Genomic DNA, 9,134 nt, shown 5'->3' with positions numbered 1-9,134 from the left:
TCAATGTTGCAAATGAGAATTTGCATGATTGCCCAGGTAGCCAGTTGTCTCTGTAATTTGTTGCACATTTTGAAAGTTGCTTGATTGAACTTTCTGCTTACTCAAGTAATATTATGTCCTTTCTCAGATCTTCGATGGGGTTGAAGACTAGATAGTTACAGTTAATTTCCTCTCATGACATGGCCAAGTTATTTATTATACAAGACTTAAACTAGTTAGGATAGGATGATTATTGACTATATTGTTCTTATTGTATATAATTGTGTATTGGGCTTAGAACTCGTCTTTAACCAAAAGGGGGAGGTGCTGTAGGAAGCCTTACAGCCAGTGGTTTCCCACCCATTGGTGCATGGCTTCATACACTATATATGCCAACGTAGAGCATGAGTCTGGCCTCTTTTCTGGCTGTGTGATTCGGTTTTTGATCTCTGTTCAAGCACATGATTCTTATTTGTGAGTCTACTCGGTTTTTGATCTCTGTTCAAGCACATGATTCTTATTTGTGAGTCTACTACTAAATAAATAAACATCTATTTCTTAATTCTGAGCAGGTGTTGGGTTTCTTTTAAGCATCCTTCTTCAAGCATCATTAAATGTGAATCATTGCAATGACTAAATGCATTTTTTCCATTGTTTACCATGAGCCAATAGTGACTGGGTTCAGAATGTACTTGACTGAATGAACAACCTCCCAGAAATGATCATGTATTTGAACAAATTTCTTTCCTTAGTGGTTTGTTTTCAATTTTCTATGGATCTTTAGTAGGAGAAGCCTTTCTAGATGAAATTCCTCATTGTATATTATGAGTCTCAATACCCTCAAGTAATTTCCTGACATTTAAATCTACCGTGTTGTGCTTGACATTAATCAGCCAACTTTCTACTTAAACTGAAATGCTTTTACCATCATTATAGGCTCAATCTCTAAATCACAGAAGATATAGCAGAAACAGTTGTTGTTCAGTGCTCAGGAGTTTGGTAACCTAGTGTTTTAATTGTTTTGTTTGCTTATCTGAGTCATTGTGTGGCTCTAAATTCCTGAAAGTAAAGGGAGGCATCATTCCTGGCTCTATTTGTTGTTATGTTATTGGATGATGGCCCTGGAATGCAGGTATTTTTTTATGTCAAGTATATGCTGCTGTGCTGAGCTTCATTCTTATCTTGAATTTTAAAATTTGACAGAGAGTATCACTCAGATTGCTAGGGTTCCATTCCATGGAATGATAACATTAATACTGCCTGAGTATTTTGAGTCATTAAATTGCAGCTATATGAACATCTTTTTGCTTGTTATGCTTGCTTTGATTTTTGTAAAATCAATTTGATGGTTTTATATGTCTGCATAGATATGTACTATAGGGATATCTGGTCATGAGAGTGATCAATAGATATCAGAAATCTTGACCCTGGAAAAATTGAAAGTTGTAATCCCCACAAGTACTGGCAAATGTGTCCACCTCCATTGAAGATGAGCAAGAGCGCTGTATTACTCTGCCCTCTCTCCAGCTCTGTGTTGATTATTTATGACCAACATTTATATTTCTAGTGCTTTCATCTGTCCACTTGTAACTGTTTTATACAGGCAGTTCTTTTTCTTTTTTAAAAAATATTTATTTATTTATTATGTATATAATATTGTGTCTATGTGTTTTCCTGCAGGCCAGAAGAGGGCACCAGACCCCATTACAGATGGTTGTGAGTCATCATGTGGTTGCTGGGAATTGAACTTAGGACCTTTGGAAGAGCAGGCAATGCTCTTAACCGCTGAGCCATCTCTTCAGCCCAGGCAGTTCTTTTTCTACAAAATGTTATTGGTATTGCAGTTTATGTTAGGGTAATTCAGGTGTCAGGAAGATGAATACAGACCTGAAGTGAAAACAATTCTTTGTAGGGACTTCAATAAAAGCCTTTTATTTTTTCTATGGCTTTGTTTGTTTCATTGAGGTTTGCAATGGAGAATGGTCTTAATGTATACTTCTACCACTTCTGGACGTGACTGCATAGACTTGACTGTCATTCATCTCAGACACAAATATACCCACCTCTGTTTTCTGAGTGTTGTGGTTATAGGCAAAATCCATCAATTCACCCTGTTTGTCCATCTATTTTTTCTTTCTGTAGTCATTAATTTTCTATATAATTTCTTATGCATACAATGTACTGTTGATCTTTTCTTTTTTTCTCTCCCTGTGAATAGATATTGCTCTTATAAGTTAGTATTCTATACAAAGGGTATATGAAATAACAGAATTGATTCACCTTTTCAATTTCCTTCTAAAGTGGCTGTCTATGTTATGGAATAATAATGGGGAACACCAGAATCATAAAACTATACTTTCAAAGAAGTATGAATTTCACTGTCATGCTTACATTGTGTACATGTATGGTATATTTTTGAAGACAGTGACCTACGATGATGTGCATATCAACTTCACTCAAGAAGAGTGGGATTTACTGAATCCTTCCCAGAAAACTCTCTACAAAGATGTGATACTGGAGACCTACAGGAACCTCACAGCTATAGGTGAAAATGAATTTCCTTCATGTTTCAAAATATGACAGACAACTGTTCTTTAGTTAATGATTTTTTTCTGTAATTTGTTTTAGATGAAGAAGAATAGGTGAACAACACAGTCATAGTTCTTAGGTGCACTTAAGATAATGAGCTAATTGTTGTACAATTTTATATAATATAACATATATATTCTGATACCGTATTTTAGGATACATTTGGGAAGACCTGAACACCAAAGAACATTGTCAATGTTCTAAAAGACATGCAAGGTAATTTTCTTGTGCAAGTTCCTAACAATTTCCCTTGAATAGTTTGTAATGTGTTCTGGAACTTTTAAACAAAAGCAGCAGTGTAAATAAGCACAGCTTTAAATGCATTGATGGTTATAAAATTCTCACAAATCCATATACCTCAATTTCATGTATGTGAATTACATCTGCAAAGCCTTCATTTAAGAAAAAGTCTAGGAAGCAATGCCTAACCAGATATCACCATTTGATTCATAGCACCATGAGAGCTATGTTGTAGAACTGCTGGTTCATTTGTTTTATGACAGAAAATGTATACATATTTCAGTGATGATGAGTATAGCCACAAAACTTTCTACTAATTCAGTAGCCCATGGTAAGCCTTTTATTACTCATATACTTTTGGTGATTATGCTAAGTTTAATGAGAGAAGGTGAGTCAGGGGTCAAGGGGCAGTTGTTGTGGAGAAACCTTAAGATCTGTACCACAAGTCTGTGAAAGTCAAACCTTGAGGATTCTTTGTGGAAATCTTCTATTCACTATTATTCTTTTCATATATACATATATATATATATATATATATATATATATATATATATCACTCCTGACACAAGTGTATGAGCATAGGGTTATGGAAAGATTTAGCATACCTCTCCTTAAAAACAATTAAGAAGAAAAACTGTAGTTCTCATGTAGAGTATACATATTGAATTTCATCCAAAAATACAAAGTTAATTTATTTTCTACCATCATGGCTAATACATAAATACAAACTTACATTACAAAAAAATGAGTTCTAGGTCTATGCAAATACTTCCAGATGTCTAAGTTCACTTACTATATGTATAATGATTTATAGTATAGTAGAATTATGAAGCAGTAAAGTTGGTGAAGCACTCCGTGTGTGCAGTTCTTTTCAAAAATGTAAAAAAATATCCTAGAAGAAATACAGGTATAGTTATAGATAAAAAGATAAACCATGGCACAATGTAATTTATAGCACAAATATTTTTATTTTTTTAAAAAAATATTTATTTATTTGTTATATATACAATATTCTGTCTGTGTGTATGTCTGCAGGCCAGAAGAGGGCACCAGACCTCATTACAGGTGGTTTTGAGCCACCATGTGGTTGCCGGGGATTGACCTCAGGAACTTTGGAAGAGCAGGCAATGCTCTTAAACACTGAGCCATCTCTCCAGCCCCACAAATATTTTTCTTGATGGAAAATGACACCTAATGAGAGAACAAAACTTGATTTTAAACAAGTTAAAAAACCTTGATATTTGATTCATTTTTTAAAAAGATTTATTTATTTATTATGTATACAGTATTCTCAGCATTCTGTCTACAGGCCAGAAGAGGGCAGCAGATCTCATTACAGATGGTTGTGAGACACCATGTGGTTGCTGGCAATTGAACTCAGGACTTTTGGAAGAGCAGGCAGTGCTCTTAACCACTGAGCCATCTCTCCAGCCCAGATTCATTTTTATCATTGGAAAAAATATGAAGTTAATTCATATAGATATGAGGTTCAACAGTGTATTGAATGTGGTAAAGCTATTACATGTGTAAATTATCCTTGCAGGATTGAATAAAACTGTGGAAAATGTTTCAGTATATTCTCATTGTGCTAAAGCCTTGTTTTATAACATTCATCTGCATAGGAAAGAAGAAACACATAGCGGAGAAAAATGTGAAATTAAGCAATGTGATGAAGTCTTTTCTTATCAAAATCATCTTGAAATGCATAAAATAACACCAACTGGAGAGAAACACTACGAATGTAATCAGTGTGGTAAGGCCTTTGCACGTCATAGTCACCTTCAAGACCATAAAAGAACACATACTGGAGAGAAACCCTATGAATGTAATCAGTGTGGTAAGGCCTTTGCTCAACGTGGTACTCCTCAAAGTCATAAAAGAACACACACTGGAGAGAAACCCTATGAATGTAATCAGTGTGGTAAGGCCTTTGCTCAACATGGTACTCTTCAAAGTCATAAAAGAACACACACTGGAGAGAAACCCTATGAATGTAATCAGTGTGGTAAGGCCTTTGCTCAACGTGGTACTCTTCAAAGTCATAAAAGAACACACACTGGAGAGAAACCCTATGAATGTAATCAGTGTGGTAAGGCCTTTGCGCTTCACAGTCACCTTCAATACCATAAAAGAACACATACTGGAGAGAAACCCTATGAATGTAATCAGTGTGGTAAGGCCTTTGCTCGACCCAGTACTCTTCAAAATCATAAAAGAACACATACTGGAGAGAAACCCTATGAATGTAATCAGTGTGGTAAGGCCTTTGCAGATCAGAGTAATCTTCAAAAGTATAAAAGAATACATAGTGGAGAGAAACCCTATGAATGTCATCAGTGTGGTAAGGCCTTTGCACGTCATAATCACCTTCAATAGCATAAAAGAACACACACTGTAGAGAAACTCTATGAATGTAGTCAATGTGGTAAGGCCTTTGCATATCAAAATAGTCTTCTCTGGCATAAAAGACAACATACTGGAGAGAAGGAAACTCTATGAATGTTATCAATGTGGTAAGGCCTTTGCACAACATGGTTCTCTTCAAATCCATAGAAGAACACATACTTAAAAGAAACCATATGAACAAAATCAGTTCCATAAGGCTTTTGCAAACCCATGTACTCTTAAAGGCTTAAAAGGAAACATACTCTAGAGATACCTGTGAGTGGAATCTGTGGTAAATCCTTTTTTACAATCATTTCCAAATACATAATATGAGCCCTCCTGTAGAGAAACTCTAAAGTTAATTTGTATATTCTTCAAGAAGATGAGAAAAAAATCATACTGTAGTGTGATGGAGGAAGGTCATTGGTTAAATAAAGAAAGTGCCTTGGACCTGGTAGGACAGAAAATTAGGTAGGTGGAGTAGACAGAACAGAATGCTGGGAAGAAGGGAAGTGAGCTCAGATGCTATGCCACTTCTCTCCAGAGCAGACACGATGATGCAAGCCGTCAGGTCAGACATGCTGAATCTTTCCCGGTAAAACTGAGGCTACACAGATTACTAAATATGGGTTAAGGCAAGAATTGAGAGTTAGCCAGAAGAGGCTAGATATAAGGGGCCAGGCAGTGTTTATATGAATACAGTTTGTGTGTTGTTATTTCGGAGCATAAGCTATCCAGAGGGCCAGGAGCCAGATGGCAGGAATGCAGCCTGCAGCTCCCTCAACAGTAGTGAAATTCTATAAATTAATTCAGTGTCACAATGTTTTGTGCTTCATATAGGAGTAAGGCTTTGTGTGTAATCATCTGAGAAAGCTTGTGCATATTATCATAATCTTTTGGACCTGAGGAAAAAACTGGGAGCTTATTTTTTTTTCTAAATATTTATTTATTTATTATGTATACAATATTCTGTGTGTATGCCTGAAGGCCAGAAGAGGGCGCCAGACCTCTTTACAGATGGTTGTGAGCCACCATGTGGTTGCTGGGAATTGAACTCAGGACCTTTGGAAGAGCAGGCAATGCTCTTAACCACTGAGCCATCTCTCCAGTCCCTGGGAGCTTATTTTAAATTGTTCTTTAATATGTTAAGCCACTTACAGTCAGTTAACCAAAATCAGTTATTGTGTAGAAGAATGTTTGATAGTGTCAACAATCTGTTTAAGCATCAGGATACCTCTTTTTATTTTAGTTTGAACCAGCAAAGTAATGGATAAAACCTTATTGGTTACAGAAATGGTATTCCAACCTTGGTTCTCAAACCAGAGCCAAAGGAAAAAAAAAATGTCTCTGAATCTAGAACTAAATAAAGAAAGAACATCTCCCTGAAAACAGCCAAAACATTAAAAAGGCCTGTGAAAGAAACACAATTTGGCTCTCAAACCAGAACCATAAACTACTAACAGTTTCAACAATGTATTTAAGCTCCAAGGATAGCATGAAGTGAAATATGAGAGGCATGAAGAGTCAAATCTCTCATACGTTTACTTTTATGTTTTGTATAAAAGTGCCTTTAGAAGTTGGAGTATAATTATGTTATCAGGAGATTGGGAGTGGTCATCAGGAAGGTAGATAGAAGGTGGTTATAAGGAATATTTTTGGAAAAAGAAAGATGGCGAGAATTAATATGATGGAAACGCCACCCCTAGCAATAGCCACAAATCATATAAAATATTATGCAATAACTAACTAAGGAAGTGAAAGGACTGTAGGAAAATAACATTAAATCTTTGAAGAAGACACCAGAGCATGGGAAGATGTCTCTTGAACTTGTTATATAGAAATCAACATAGTAAAAATGAAAACCTATCCAAAAACCATCTACAGGCTCAATAACATCCCCATGTAAATATCATAAAAATTCTTCACAGACCTCAAAATACAAACACTCAACTTCATATAGAAAAGCCAAAAAAATATAGGATAGCCAAAACAATCATACATAACAAGTAATTTCTGAAGGCATCACATTCCGTGACTTCAATCTACTATAGAGCTCCAGTACTGACGAGAGCCTGGTGTTGGCACAAAAACAGATAGGAGGACCAATGGAACTGATGCTCAGACCCAGACATCACTCCACTCACCTACTACACCTGATTTTTGACAAAACATGAAAAATATAAAATGGAGAAAGAAAGCATATTTAACAAATGGTGCTGGCATAACTGAATATCAATGTGGGGAAGAGTGAAAGTAGATCCACATCTATCATCATTTAACAAAACTCAAGCCCAAGTGGATCAAATGCCATAACATAAAGGCAAAAACACTGAACCACATAAAACAGAATATTGGAAGTACACGTGAACACATTGGTAAAGAAGACCACTTTCAAATTATAATTGCAGAAGCACAGACACTGAGAAAAGTGATACATGAGATCTCCTGAAGCAAAAGTTTTTGTAAACCAAAGGACATGATCAACAATACAAAACAGGCAGCCTATAGTATGGGAAAATATATTCACCTACCCCACATTGGACAGAGGACTGATCTTCAAAACATACAAAGAACTAAAAAAAAGGTCATCAAAGAACAAATAATCCAATAAAAAATGGAGTACAGACCTAAATAAAAAACTTTCAACATATGAATCTAAAACGGCTGATAGACACTTAAGGAAATTTCCAAACTCCTTAGTCATTAGAAAAATGAAAATCAAAACAACTCTGAGATTCCCTCTTACAGCTGTAACAATAGGCAAGATCAAAACACTGATGACAACTTAAGCTGGAGGGGATATGGCGGCTCAAATGTTGGTGGGGTTACAAACTGAGTCAGCTACATTGGATATCAGTATGGTTATTCCTCAGAAAATTAGAAAGCCAATTGCCTGGTTGTGAGGCATGCCTTTAATCCCTGCACTTGGGAGGCAGAGACAGATCTCTGTGACATCAAGGTCAGCCTGTTCTACAACAGCTAGTTCCAGGACAGGCTCCAAAGCTAAAGAGAAACCATGTCTTGGAAAGTCAAAAATTAAAAAAAAAAGAATGAAAGAAAATTAGGAAACATTTTATCTTAAAACCCAGCAACAATACTTTGCATATGTACCCAATGGATGCTCAATCATACCACAAGGACAAGTGCTCAACTGTATTCACAGCACCGTTACTTGTTCAGAACCAGGACCTGAAAACATCCCCTCCACTGAAGAATGGACAAAGAAATGGTGGTATATTTACACAATGGAGTACTACACAGTGGATAAAATCAATTACATTATGAAATTTTTGTGCAAATATATGGATCTAACGCATCATAAAAGAGTGAGTTAAGTCAGACCCAAAAAGAAAAATATAATATGTACTCACTCCTAAGTGACTTTTAGATGTAATAGAGGACAGCCAGCCTACAATTCACAATGCCAGAGAACATAGACAACAAAGAGGAAACAAAGACAGACATACATAAATCTGTTCTATATAGGACATAGAGAAAGACAAGATCTTAGTAAATTTGGAGCATGTGTATCATGAGAGAAGGGGAGGGGAGAGAAAGGGAGAGGAGGGGATAAATGTGTAGTTGAATAAAAAAACAGTTTAACTACTGTTAAACATAGTAGTTATTGGGTGAAATAAACAAGGCAATAGTAAGAAATGAATAGCTGAAATTTGGAACTTTGCTTAATTTTGTACCTGAATAAAATAATTCCTCTTGCTAAGCCAAACTGATTTAATTAAAAACAACCCACACATATTTTCCAAAAGAAAATTAAAGATTTGTACCATATCTCCCCATGTTCCTAAATCTATAATCATACATACACACAAACGCATGAGAGAGACGTGTTTGATTTTACTTAATGTAGCTGCATTCATTCTAAATTCAGCATTAAACACTGAGTTAATGTTTATATGTTGTATTTTGAAGGCTGTACAAGT

General features: G+C 35.7%; 1 pseudogene; it reads left to right on the top strand.

The window, feature by feature from the left end:
* Window positions 1-2,379: 2,379 nt before the first annotated feature.
* LOC121458803 overlaps window positions 2,380-9,134 on the top strand; it is a 50,176-nt pseudogene continuing 43,421 nt past the window's right edge.

The sequence above is a fragment of the Microtus oregoni genome, unplaced genomic scaffold (assembly GCF_018167655.1).
Source record: "Microtus oregoni isolate MIOR12 unplaced genomic scaffold, Mior012 000018F_ref0000195, whole genome shotgun sequence".
Lineage (NCBI taxonomy): Eukaryota > Metazoa > Chordata > Mammalia > Rodentia > Cricetidae > Microtus > Microtus oregoni.
The sequence above is the reverse complement of the archived record's forward strand: the minus strand, read 5'-3'. Positions and strand labels throughout refer to the sequence as shown.